The 13,898-nt window shown below is 38.0% G+C and overlaps 1 protein-coding gene and 1 long non-coding RNA gene across 3 annotated transcripts in view; one reads left to right on the top strand and one right to left on the bottom strand.

The window, feature by feature from the left end:
- Atp10b (ATPase phospholipid transporting 10B (putative)) overlaps positions 1 to 13,898 on the top strand; it is a 281,854-nt gene that overhangs the window by 63,306 nt on the left and 204,650 nt on the right. Inside the window, exon 1 of one of the 2 annotated variants that reach the window (XM_076937027.1) lies at positions 1,943 to 2,179. The exons of the other annotated variant lie outside the window; for it this stretch is intronic. The gene's annotated coding sequence lies outside the window, so the exon portion shown is untranslated. Of the gene's footprint in view, positions 1 to 1,942; positions 2,180 to 13,898 lie in introns of those variants that run through there. 2 annotated transcript variants of the gene reach the window in all.
- The window catches only part of LOC143442832 (uncharacterized), a 139,080-nt gene that overhangs the window by 30,198 nt on the left and 94,984 nt on the right, over positions 1 to 13,898 (bottom strand). The window lies entirely within an intron of this gene.

Genomic DNA, 13,898 nt, shown 5'->3' with positions numbered 1-13,898 from the left:
CATTTCTATGACCATAAATACTGTATAGTATGAAGATTTTTTTATTCTTACTTTATCACTACTTGCAAAAATTATTTAACAAATTAAATTAATTGGAATAGGCCTATACTGAGACTTCACATTGCCTCTTTAAGTTTGCTCATCATCCATCTGGATAAAGAGCCACAATTAGCTTGGGAAATGACCATAAACTTATGTCACTTACTCAATAAACCAGGTGTGCATGTCCTTTTCCATCACCTTAGGAATTTAGGATATATTTTAAGTAGGTGTCTCAGCCTCAGAACTACCAACATTTTGGATCAATTCATGCTTTGTGGAGGAAGGATGCCCTGTGCCTTGAAGTTGCGTTTGCTGACAATTTCCTATGTGGCTGTTAGTAGACTTATCCACCTCCCCAATTTCTAACGTCCCTCCTCGGGTAGAAGAAAGTACCAGATCATTAGATGACCTTCAGATACTTTATGGTATTAAATATTCAACAATATAAACAGACTGTGGTACCTAGTCACATTGTGCCTAGGAGCCAGGGGACTCTGAGAGAAGAGAAGCTTCAAAGGCACTCATATTTTATAAATGGTGAACTGAAAAGTGCCAAGATCCTCTTAAAAATTCCAGACTCTGAGTGATTGGGTAGATTGTATGCTCTTAAAGCTTTCTAGTCTGTATTTTACAGCTATTTGAATTTTAGAAGCTGTTTTTCCTTTGCTAAATTTCTATGTCCAGATTTCTACATTGTTATCTGGAAAGACACATAACTACATATAAAGTTCACAATTACTAACCCAGCTGTTCTACTTCTCTCTGTGTTGCTATGATAAACACCATCATTAAACTTAGCAACTCAGAGGAAAGGTTCTATTTGACCTATACTTCAAGTTCCAGTCTATCATTGAGGGAAGTCAGGACAGAAACTCAGGCCGGAACTGATGTAGAAACTGATGGAGGGACACTACTTACTGACTCACTTGTTCACTGGCATATACTTGGCTAGCTTTTGACACTGCTTAGACCTGCCTAAGAATGATGCTACCCACAGTGGGCTGTGTCCACCTATGTTAATCATCAGTCAAGACAATCTCTCATAGAAATGATCACAGGCCAATGTGATCTAGGTAATTTCTCAATTGGGTTCCCTCTTCCCAGATGACTCTAGGTTGCATTAAGTTGATATAAGAACTAACGAGCTCCTCAGCAATTAAGGCATCAGACAGTATGTTTGTTTCCTTCTGTATCTTTCTTCTAAGTCCCAAACTCCTCTTGTTATCTCCAAGATAGGCTTGTTGCCTGTTCTACTTTGTCTATGGTTTATGGGTCCATATATAGCTACCCATCATTACAACAATTGACTTCTGACATTTACCCCATTTGGTTTGGTTATAAGCAACTCAGCAAAAGGATTATACATGAATTGAAACTATCAGTAAGCCCATAAATAATCCTGATTTTTTTGTATGTCTGAGGTATGATATATTGGTCTCTGTCTTCATATTTGACATAATCAGACAGTAATCAGTAGGAACTACGATGACTGCAGAATGACACTTCTGAAGCTTTGAGAGCAAATTCATCACCCACACACACATAAAAGTCACCGTTAAGAGTCTTTTTTTTTTCCTTAAGAGCTCTTGAAACCCAGCAACTGAATTCCATTCCAGGCCCCCAAATGAGAACAACTAGGTTATAATTGCCCCACACTTAACTACATGCTCCACACATAATGGGCAAAGTCATTTTTGTACCATGCATAGAGAATGAAACCCCTTATGAATTTCTATATGGCTGGCTCATTGATTGACAGAAAGGAGAAATGAATGCAAGAGCCACATCTAACAGTGATGCTACTCTCCATGTGGAGCTGAAAGGAGAACACAGCCTTCACTGTTCTGGCCCAGGCCCCACACTCACAGGCTTGCCATTCTTCTCTCTTCACTCCTGGGCCTGGTAAGGCAGCTCCTTGTTGCCTTTTGTTGCGTTGGCTGTGATTATTTCTTTCCTGTGCCTCTCCTCTGAGTTACCAAATTGCTGTTAGCTTAAGGCCTTGCCTTCACATTATCAGAGAGATGAAAGATGCCATAGAAAAGAGAAAAACTTTTTGGCAAAAACGACACCACTCCCAAGGACCGTTTTCCATAGCTTCTAATGGAGTCTGCTCCGTAAGGACAATCAGCTTTGCTGGGTAAGTAAAAGCCCCCTGCCTTCACGGATAACTGCCTCTTAGCATCATGGATTCTGAATTCTGAGTCAGACCCGTGGTATGACTACTTTTTAGCGCCGTGTTAGAAATTTCATTTGGGTTGCTGGGCACACAATCCACATCCTTTCTCTGATAGAACATTGTAATTTTTTTCTGCAATTGATTTCATTATGATAAGCTGAAGGCAAATGTTACTTCCTTGCGTGACAGAGCTTGCAGCTTGGATGTGCCCGAGCATGTTTTATGATAAATAATATATCCTGCATTCATCCGGTGTAGCCTGCAGAAGCAGATGGAATTAGAGCCTTGTTCTCAAATAGAAAGAAAAGACAGCTTGGAGGAAAAGAATGAGATTTCTATATGTCTTCCCAATTTCCTCAAGATAAACTGGGAAACTGGCACCCTGCAGAGTTCCCAAATGATAGCTGGGATCTGGCTTTCCCCTAAGTTCAAAGGGAAAAAAGCTGTTTAATAATAATAATAATAATAATAATAATAATAATAATAATAATGTGTTAGCTGTGTCCTCCGGGACAAGCTCTGTGCACATAGGTAGGTCTCTCTTATAATCACCTTCGACCCAGATCTTCTTTGGTGTGCCACTAGGATGGTAAGGACTGCATCTCTAAAGTACTAGGTGAAGGGTTAGGTTTGAAAGGAATCATTGAGGAGCTGAAAGCTACATCTCTAGAAATGGATGTAAGGAGATGTCACTTTCCACACTGGCTGTATAATTCTGACCACAGGAGTCAAATTGGATTGACTTGCAGTCGCAATCTGGCACCTGTTTCTTACTTCTCCCCTGCCTCTCTGTTTCCAGAACTTGCAAATGTAGTCTGAATGCATGTGGAGTGTTTTTCCATTAATACATGGGCTAATACATTAAGCTATTAATCAGGCAAACCACAGATGTTGTTTTCTTTCTACATGTTACTATAATTACCCTTAATAACACTGACTGAGTTTCTCATTTCATTACCATCGATGGCTTTTTAAAAACTGTGCCAGATATTTTATTCTTCAGCTTGCAACCTAGTGATGCTGGATATCTACCTTGAAAGATTCAGGATCTCTTAGATTTCCCAGTGTGTTTCTTGTAGAATGTAGCAGGGAAGTGCACATATGTGTGAATTAATAGGCCCTTCACTGAAGGTTGAGCCCCCACATGCTGAGCTTACAATCAAACCATATCCTCCTTATGCTAAGAGGAACATTATCTTTGGAGGCATATGGCTTTAATAAATCCATCCAAAGAAAGATGCCATTCCAAAAGAATTGAGCTTGGAGGAAGACGAGGTGCAATGCCCTGCTTTAAACAGGATGAAACTGAGATCTAGAGAAATAAGTTCTGGGTTACTTAAACAAAATGCCAGAGCCCAAGGACCTAGGCCCAGGGTTGTTGGGTCTATTATATGTTCGTTCTCCATAGCACCTGCCACATGACAAGAAATAACAGTTGTGACTCACACAAATTAATACAGGCTGGACTCCAAAGATGGTTGTATCTACTTACTCTCTTAAAGGTAAAATTTAACTAGACATTCTTAAGTCATGGTGTGAACCTTGGGAGGTCTATGTCTTCTGATTATTACTATTTTTTTTTCATTTTAAACATCATTTGCTTCTAAAGAACTAAAACCTTCCGGAGCTACATTGTCCTTCTCAGACTTTCGTTTATTTCTTTACGTCACTTCTTTGCCTCTTCAGGTCGATTCAATGAAACTGCCAGCTCCAAGCCCCACTAACAAGCTTGATGGTGAACTTTTTACATACATGTTGTCTTTCGTTTGCAGCCCGATTCTCCCAAATGTAATTCAGGACAGTGTTTTCCAAATGTGGTTTCTGACCCAGATGTTCCAGAATTATTCAGGAACCAGTTAGATATGCAACATCTCAGGCCCTTAACCTAGACACGTTAAAATTCCTTGTAACTTAAGGTCTCATTTAAACAAGGCTCCAGATGAGGCTGCTGGTCCTTTGAGTTCAGAATGACACCATGTAGAAACCTACCCTGCCTCTTTATGAACTGCCGTGGTCCTCAAAGCAAAGACAGACACCAGGACTGCTCAGGACACCCTGGGAGAGACAGTAATGAGTGGGTGAATACCAGCTCAGATAGTACACATTCTTTCTTCTTATATCCGTTCCATTCTGACATACCGTTGGATGTTAATAGTTTCTATTGGCTCCATGACCGTGACTAATATCTAACTACAGAGAGAGGTACAAATTCAGTGTCCTAAGGGAGCATGGTCTTCTAAAATTTAATGAAATCTTGTTCAAGGTCTTACTATGGTACTCTTCGAGGGTAATTTTAAGATTCATCAGTTGTAAGTATTTACATTCCTCATATACAGAAAAAAAGTAAGATAACTGAAATACTACTATGATCAGGGCTCTGAGACTTGAAGAAAGCCTCGTTATGCTGATACCATTCCACCATTCAAACCTTTTGTTATCTGTATAATACATTCTCTCTCTCTCTGCTCTCTCTCTCTCTCTCTCTCTCTCTCTCTCTCTCTCTCTGTGTGTGTGTGTGTGTGTGTGTGTGTGCGCGTGTGTGTGTGTATGTGTGTGTGTGTGTGCGTGTGTGTGTGTATGTGTGTGTGTGTGTGTGTGCGTGTGTGTGTGCGTGTGTGTGTGTATGTGTGTGTGTGTGTGTGTGCGTGTGTGTGTGTATGTGTGTGTGTGTGTGTGTGCGCGTGTGTGTGTGTATGTGTGTGTGTGTGTGTGCGTGTGTGTGTGTATGTGTGTGTGTGTGTGTGTGCGTGTGTGTGTGTATGTGTGTGTGTGTGTGTGTGCGCGTGTGTGTGTGTATGTGTGTGTGTGTGTGTGTGCGTGTGTGTGTGTGTGTGTGTGTGTGTGTGTGCCTGGACATGTGTATATTTGTGCTTAAATACCAGAGGTAAATCTCAGGAGCTTATCAGGAGCCATTCACTTTATTCTTGCTGTTGTCATTTTTTATTGTTTGGTTATTTCAAGAAGGATCTTTCTCTAGGACCTGGAAGTCACAGTTATGCTAGCTTAGCTTGGCCATCTAGCCACCTGCCACCCTCACCCATCTATCTCTGCCTCCACAAAGCTTGAATTACAAGTACGTATCACCATGGCTGTTTTTGTACATGGGCTCTAGAGAACAAACCCAAGTCCTTATACTTGAGCAGTAAAAATCAATGGAGTTGTCTCCCCAACCCTGTGTTATTTCTTACCCCAAGTTTACTCATCTATCAAGTGATGGTGACGCTACCATCATAGAAGCAGGAGAAGGACTGACATCGAACATAGATGTTTATAGGCCTCAGAATTCATTAGGTCTTTGCCACATACACATTCCCTCAAACCTGCTTTTTTTTTTTTAAAGTATTCCTTGAGAATTTTATACATGTATATAATGTACTTTAATTCATATTTTGATTATATCCACTCCTTCACTCCCCTTATCCACTCAGACTCCTCCTCCCATACACCTCTGTCCTCTTTTTATAACCCACTAAGTCCAATTGGTACTGCTCATATGCACATGGGTGTGGCACCATCCACCTAAGAACATAAGCATCTTACCCAGGATCCACATCCCTGAAAGAAACTGACTTCTTCCTCTCCACCAGCTGCCATTGACTTACAATTGCTCCCCAACTAGGCTTGGGCCTGATGTCAAGCCTGATTTCCAAGCCAGTTTATGATCTTCAGAGTATATTTTATTTGTTCATTTGTCCGATGATAATGAAGAAAGCAACCAGGTGCAAGGTACTGCTACTTCTTAATATGTGTTGTGCATGTGTACTACACATAGGTATACACATATACAGACAATAAATTCTGTATTCCCTATGAGTATGACTTTGGTACCAGTAGCTCTATTCCCCTGACATCAAATTCAAGTGCTTGGGAATAACATTGAAAATAGATGGCCGTGTTGGAAAAATAAAAAAAATCAAGACATGAAGAATGTGGAGACTGATGTACATTTCAGAGCTCAAAGGTAATTTCGCTGTATTTTATTATCATCTGTCAGACTTAAAGCATTACCGAGACTAGAAAATAGATTGTCACAGAGGTTTCTGAGGACAATGGTTTCCCTGAGTTGGTGTAAATATATTCAGAGAGACTTGTTCCCACTTAATAACCTGCGTTTTTCCTTTGGAATCACTGATGCGTTCGCTTACAGCATTTGAAAGGCAGTTTGTCCTCTGCTGTCAAGTGAACTTGATAGAATAACAGAAAAAAAAAAACTGAAAAATTCAATCAGATCTTGTTACTTCTCTAGGGACTTTCTTGACTACTTACTCTATTTAAGAAGGAAAAAATGGAACACTGTGCTTCTTCGGTCTTGTACAAAATAGAAAACCAGTTGGACAGAAGGAAATCTCCTTGGCAGATGCCAACGTCCCCTCTTCACATGCCATGGCATGGTATGATAGGATGTGGGGCCCTTTGGAGAGTGAAACCATCGCTAAGGGACTACATCATTATTGTCATGCTATGATGTCAGAGACTGCACTCATCAGCTTTTTTATTGCTTATGACGTGATTGCTAATCCAGACACCTAAGACATTAATAAGAAAACAATAATGAAAAAACATTCCCCTAATCAGAATATAAAGTTGTGTATTGACTTTCATGTAAATGTCTAACAAAGAGGTCCAGCCTTCTGTTGGAACTATTGTACTTGATTCAGTAGACATTTAACGGAAATTCTTTGTGTAAGGTAAATTCTTTGTGTTACAATTCTTTGCCCATGTGCTCCAGTCTCCTTATCTATAATCTAAGAATGCAATGTCATGGCTTCACCAGTTGTTCTAAGAATTGAGATAATTGTGTTGCAAATCACCAGAATAGATAGCACTCACTTAGTTCTCGATACCTGCCAACACTAGTCCAAGACCTATAGAGGGTCATTTACATTTATCATGTAACTTTGTGGTATGACTATGGGAATTAAACAGCTTATCCATCATGATGTGGAAGAAAGAGGTGGAGCCAAAATTAGAACCTAGAGAGTCCGACTCTCAGTACCTTATCTGTAGAATGTAGATCATTGTTCTGTCTTGTGTTAAATGATCACTCAATGCCAGAGATCACAACAGCCTGTACTTTGCCTCCCACAACTGCTGCTGTCTTCTGACCTCCATAACACACACATACTCAGACACACACACACACACACACACACAATTATAAATTAAAATCTTTTTTTAAATTCTGTATGAGATTTTACATTTCTACTATTCAATTATTTTATTTACATTCCAAATGTTGCTCCCCTTCTTGGTCCCCCCTCCCAGAGTTCTTCACCCATCTCCCTCCCTTTTGACTCTGAGAGGGTGTTCACCCTTCCCTCTCACCTTCTCCACCCCTACCCTACCACCCACCGATTCACTTCCCTCACACACCAACCTGTCCCCACTTCACCCCATCTCCAGCATTCCCCTTCCTTTAGGCATCAAGTTTCTACAGGATTAGGCATGTCCTCTCCCACTGAAGCCAGACAAGGCAGTCCTTTGCTACATATGTGCCAGGGGCCATAGACCAGTCTATGTATGCTTTTTTAAAAATGCATACATATACATGCCTACATATAAAATCTAGTCAGAAACATGGCTGCCAAATATTTTTCTTCCATTCTGTGAGATGCCTCTACATGCTGTTTATTATATTCTATGTTGTACAAAAGTTTCTTTTAATTTCATAAAATCCCATTGGTCAATGCTTGGTATTATTTCTTGAACTTGGAAGTATTTTCCTGAAAGCCTTTGTCTATACTTATATCTTAAAGGTCAATATCTTTATTTTTCTCTAGCAGGGTTGTTTTGTTTTGTTTTGTTTTGTTTTGTTTTGTTTTGTTTTGTTTTGTTTTGTTTTGTTTTTTGAGACAGTGTTTCTCTGTTTAGCCCGGGCTGTCCTGGAACTCACTCTGTAGACCAGGCTGGCCTCGAACTCAGAAATCTGCCTGCCTCTGCCTCCCAAGTGCTGGGATTAAAGGCATGCGCCACCACCGCCCAGCTCTCTAGCAGTTTTAAATTTTCATTTCTTATACTAATATCTTTTGATCCATTCTGAATAGATTTTTTTTTTGCAAGGTCAGAGATGTGAATCTCGTTTCATTCTGCTATGCATGGATGATTGATTTGCCCAAGTGAAGAGGCTATCTTTTCTCTAATGTACAGTTGATTTGTTTGTTTGTTTGTTTGTTTGTTTAACATTTGTCAGAAATTAAGTGGTAGTATCAGTATAGGTTTATTTCTGAAATTTTAATTCCATTAATCTGTATGTCTGTTTTGTGCTTGTAAAGCTTTTGTTACTAATGTTCTGTAGTATAATGTGTGTGTGTTTGTGTGTGTGTGTGTGTGTGTGTGTGTGTGTGTGTGTGTGTGCATATACATGTGAAGACATGCATAAACATCTATACACATATGTGGGAAGGCCAGAAGACAACCTTTCATGTCATTCCAGAATATTCTGTCTTCCTTTTGCTGGTAGAATGGGTCTGGAACTAGACAAATATGCTCAGCTTGTTGGCCAGCAGTCCATGATCTGCCAGTATGTGCTGCACCAGTGATGGAATTACATGGCTACATGTCACCATGTCGTCATAGTCAGCTGTTTTATGTGGCTTCTGAGAATCAAACCCAAGTCCACATGTTGGTACTTGACCAAAAGAACTATCTTTTTATCTTCATCTTTCACAGACTTTGAGTACAGAGTCATATTATCTACAAATAGAGGGACCATCTGGGTTTTTCCTTCTCTATATGAATCCCTTGTGTTTCCTTTGTTCAGTTGCTCTAGCTAACAGTTCTTGTACTCTGTTCAAGAATGAGGAAGAGAAAGACAAGCTCATTGCATCCCTAGTTTTAGATCAAAAGTTTTCAATATTTCTTCATTCTTTATATTACCTATATATCTATCATATGGAGCATTTATTATGTTGAGGTATGTTTCTTTTCTTCCTACTCACATTGGGGATATTATCATGAAAGGTATTAAGCTTTCTCAGAGATACTTTTTGAACTTCATTGTGATAACTATGTCATTTCTGTCCCTGCATCTATTTATGCACTGAATTACATTTACTGATGTTATATATGTAGACTTGTTCTTTCACTCCTAGAGTGTAATCAAATTGATCATGTTGTATGAGCTCTTTAGTGTGTTGTTCAATTCAGTTTTGCATATGTCTTATTAAGCATTTATAGTCATCAGGAAAGTGAGGTGGCATTTTCCTTCATGGTTGCATTATTATACAGCTTGGAGAGCAAGGTAATTCTTGCTGCATTAATTGAATTTTATAGCATTCCTTCCCTTTCTTCCTTAAGAAGCTTGGGGGATTTATCATATATATCTGGTAGAATTCAACAAAGAACCTATCTACCCCTGGGTTTTTCTGGCTGAGACTATTACTGCTTCAGTTTCATTGCTCCTTGTAGATCCATTTATGTTGTTTGTATTGTGTTAATTTAATTTCAGCAGATTACAGGTGTCTAGAAATCTATCTAATTTTTCTATATTTCCAGTTTCGCAGAATGTAAGGTTTTAATATTACCTAATAATCTTCTGAGTTTCATTAGTATCAACTATTATGTTGTTACTAATGAATTAGTTCACCACTAATTTTACAAATCTGAGGTCTTTTATTTTGGTTAGTTTGAGCAAGGATTTCTCAATCTTACCGTTTCCAAGAGCAAATTATGTTTTGTTTATTCTTTGCAGTATTTCTTTTAGTCTCTCCTTAATTAATCTCTACCTGTTCTTTATTTTCTCTTGGCCTATGAATTTGGATTTGCCTGTGTAAGATGAAAATTTACAGCTACGAGTGTTTATCTAAAAGAAAAAATCCTCAGAGAATGCAAAGAAATAATTTAATGATATACATCAAGGACCTAGAAAGATAAAAACAAGTCAAACTCAAAGTATTTTCAGCTTCTGTAGATTTCATCTGCTGATACTGGCTAATGGATTGTACACTGAGTAATGTTGCAATTTTATGATATGTAGATAGTAAAAAAGAAAAATCATTGTTTTCTATAGTTTGTGTTCTCTTCCCTTTACAAATGTTCTGTCTTTGGGGTTAGGTATGAATAATCATAAACCAATGAGAATCTTTCAAAGAACCTACACATGAGATGAAAACTGTATTACTGAGGCTTTTGAGTAAGGTAGTGGGGAAATAACATGTGAAGCAGAGTCTATTTTAGTATTCCCTTAAATCTTTTGTAAGATTTAATTTATTTTTAATTTTTATTTACATGCCCCGTCACTCTGTATGAGTGTGTATGTGTGAGAGAGAGGGAGAGAAGGAGAGGGGAGATAGAGAGAAGAGAGGGAGTAGTGCAGGTACCCATGAAGACCAGAGGATAACATCAGATACTCCTGAAGCTTGAGTTACAGGCATCTGTGAGCCACTTAATTTGTGAGCAAGGAACTGAACTCATTCTTTCAAGAGCAGTAACCACTTTTAACAACTGAGTCATTTTTCTACACCCCTCCTGCCTCCTTTTTTACTTAAGTAAGAATTAGATACCTTCCATATATCATGTTTGAATCATTATGGAATTAGCAACAAATAAGATAAGTTCATGTCCTTCCAAATTTCCCAATCTAGACAGAGATATAGAAAAATAAACTTGTAAGTACAGACTAGTGAATACTGTGCTGAAGGAAGAGAAAAAAGAACGATAGTCCCTTATCTGTCATTTCACCTTGCTATAATTACAGTTGTATCATTCAGCTGAAATCCAAAGATGTTATATAGAAAAGTCTAAAAATAATCAATAAATTTAAATAAGCCTTATAAAGTAGAATGTTATGATTAATTTTTGTTATTGATTTTTATAGCACCTAATTTGTAAATTATACTATATAATGAATATATAGGAAAAGTAGAGCACCTACAGTATTCATTACTATACTTCCTTATAGGGTCTTAGAGTCTATCCTCCTTGGGTTTATAGGCACACTACATTTAGTTTGGTTCTCATTTCAAAGAAGGTTCAACATTTAATGTGAAATTTATTAGATTTGTTGTTCAGAATGATTGGCTTTATGTAACATTTTATTTAACTCACATACACACTGAGAACTAATTCTGAGCATATAATTTGATGATTAATATACAAGTAAACATGTCAGTATAACCTCTGTCTCATGCTGGCAGTCTTAGGATGTTTTCTTCCTTTGCTGCATCTCAGAGAGTTGACATGCGTCCCCAGATCAAAACGTATACACAAACGATACACAGAGAAGTGTCACAGTGGCCCGAAATACTCTGTTCCACTGTTCCTACTATATGCCACTAGCCAAAGTATTTCTGTGTAAATTCTTTATTCTTCCTCCCATTCTCTCTCTATAAACATAAGTAAATGTGTATATATTTTCTCCTTACCCCTTCTGTCTTTTGTACAAAGTAAAGTGTGAAAACTTTGTAAAAAGCTTCTTTTTTCATTTAATACTTCTCAAAGATCACTCTACTTATGTGATGAACCATTTACCCTGTTTTCCCACAGCTAGGTAATGAATGGATCAAGAAATACATGTGCCGTCATTTATTCAGCCAGTCTCCTATGCTCACATGTTCCAGAAGTTTCTACAGATGTCACTGGAATGAGTATAATGCTGACATGTCCTCCTGTTGAGACTGTGTCTTCAGTATATACCCAGAAATGAGATTGCTGGGCTGAGGGAGACATTTTATTGTAGTCATTAGTATCGGGCCAATGATACGGCTCAGTGAGTAAAGGAACTCGCCCCCAAGCCTGATGGCATGAATTCTACCCTCAGAATTTATAGCAGACGGGAGAATCGAGCCCTGAAATTGTTATCTGACTTCCACGTGTGTATGGTACACACACATACACGCACACACACACACACACACACACACACTTTTGTTTTTAAGTAGCTGATGGCCAAAGTTCCTTCAGAAAAGACTGCATGTTCTTTTATTTTGTATTCCTCCTAGCAGTGCCTACAGCAGTGCCTATTTCCCCACAGCCCACTGAGCAAACTGTATTGTCAAGCTTTGAAGTTTGTCAGTCTGCACAATGAGAAATAACATCTCATTGAGGTGTAGATAGCATTTGTCTCACTGTAAGTGAAGTTGTTTGCCCTTTCATATAAATCAAGCCTCATGTCTTCATCATTTTATAAATTTTGTATTTATTCCCTCTGCCCATTTGTTGACAGTATTATCATTTATTTCTCATACTAGTGTTAAATTTTTTTATATGTTAAGGACATTCAACTTTTTCTGTGGTATCTCAGAATAGTTTCTATTTGCAATTGGTCTTTTGACTCATCTCAGGGTGATTTGCCACATATAGAGAATTTATTACTGTTTTCACATCTAGACTTTTAGTTATAATTACTTCATAGGTCAAAATAAATTTTGTTCATATTTCTTCTTGATCCTGGCAAAGATTTTAATGCACATTTTGAATATTAATTTAGTTTCCTTTGTACATAAAAGTAAGTTGAATCTATTTTAATTTGTAAAATAATATTTTTTAAAACTTTTTATCCAACAGACTAGTACCACTTACTGAAAACAGATTTTTTTAAAAAAAAAAAATTGTTTTCTTTGGCATCACTAAAGTGCTTGTTTTACTCCAATTCTAGACCTTGAAAGTCTCAGTCGAATACTGTGAGGTCCTCAGAGCAGACTTGGCATGGTACTTGACCGTGAAAGTGAAGGTGATTGGTTTTGCCTGACAGATGAAGGTTTACCTGTTGAGATTTTTCTCATTTCCACTTTATAATTTAAGAGCTGTTTCCACACCTCATTCTAATGATCTATTTAGGCCTGATTGCTTATGTTCCCTGGTTTACTCTAATAAGAACAAGGATAAAAGTAAATTCTACACTCATGAATAACATATCTAATATAAGAAAATTCTAATCATGATATGATGTCATTGTTTTTAACAACTGAGTAATGTTCCATTGTGTAAATGTACTACGGTTTTGTTTTGTTTTTTGTTTTTTGTTTTTTTTAATCCTTTCTTTGGTCAAGGGACAGCTAGGTTGTTTCTAGTTTCTGGCTATTATGAGAAAAAAAAAAAACTATGAACATAGTTGAATAAGTCATAGAATGTGATAGGATGAAGTGTCCTTTGGGTATATGCCAAAGGAGTGGCATGACCCAGGAGGGCAGGCCCAAGACGATGACATGCCTTGAGGTAGATGTCCAATTTTCTGAGAAATCATTTTTGCCTATTTCTGGGACCTGTTTCCCCCTACTGGGTTGCCTTGTCCAGCCTTGATGTGATGGTATGTCCCTAGTCTTATTATAGTTTGTTATGCCATGTCTGATGGATGTCCCTGGGAGGCCTGCTCTTTTCTAAGGGAAGATGGGGAAATCTGGGGATAGGGGAGGCAGGGAAAACCTGAGGGTAGAGGAGGCAGGGAAGATCTGGGAGAGAGAGAAAGAAGACAGGGGGAAAGGCTAGAGGGATGTAAGGAAGGGGAAACTATGATCAAGGTGTAATATATGAGAGCAAACATTTTTAAATTATTTTTAAAAATCTAAAAAGAATATCTTGTGCCAACTGTCCCATGTAATTTTCCAAACTTCATGCTGCAGAAATCAGAAAATGCATTATGAAGTAATAAACTATTCTTCAGAAACTTAGAGCTTTAAAGTGCATGCCAGATTCTTTTAGAAAAACAACCAAAGTTGTCTTGAAATCTCGACATAATTCTGTA

Source organism: Arvicanthis niloticus, chromosome 6, assembly GCF_011762505.2.
Source record: "Arvicanthis niloticus isolate mArvNil1 chromosome 6, mArvNil1.pat.X, whole genome shotgun sequence".
Taxonomy (NCBI): domain Eukaryota; kingdom Metazoa; phylum Chordata; class Mammalia; order Rodentia; family Muridae; genus Arvicanthis; species Arvicanthis niloticus.
The sequence above is the reverse complement of the archived record's forward strand: the minus strand, read 5'-3'. Positions and strand labels throughout refer to the sequence as shown.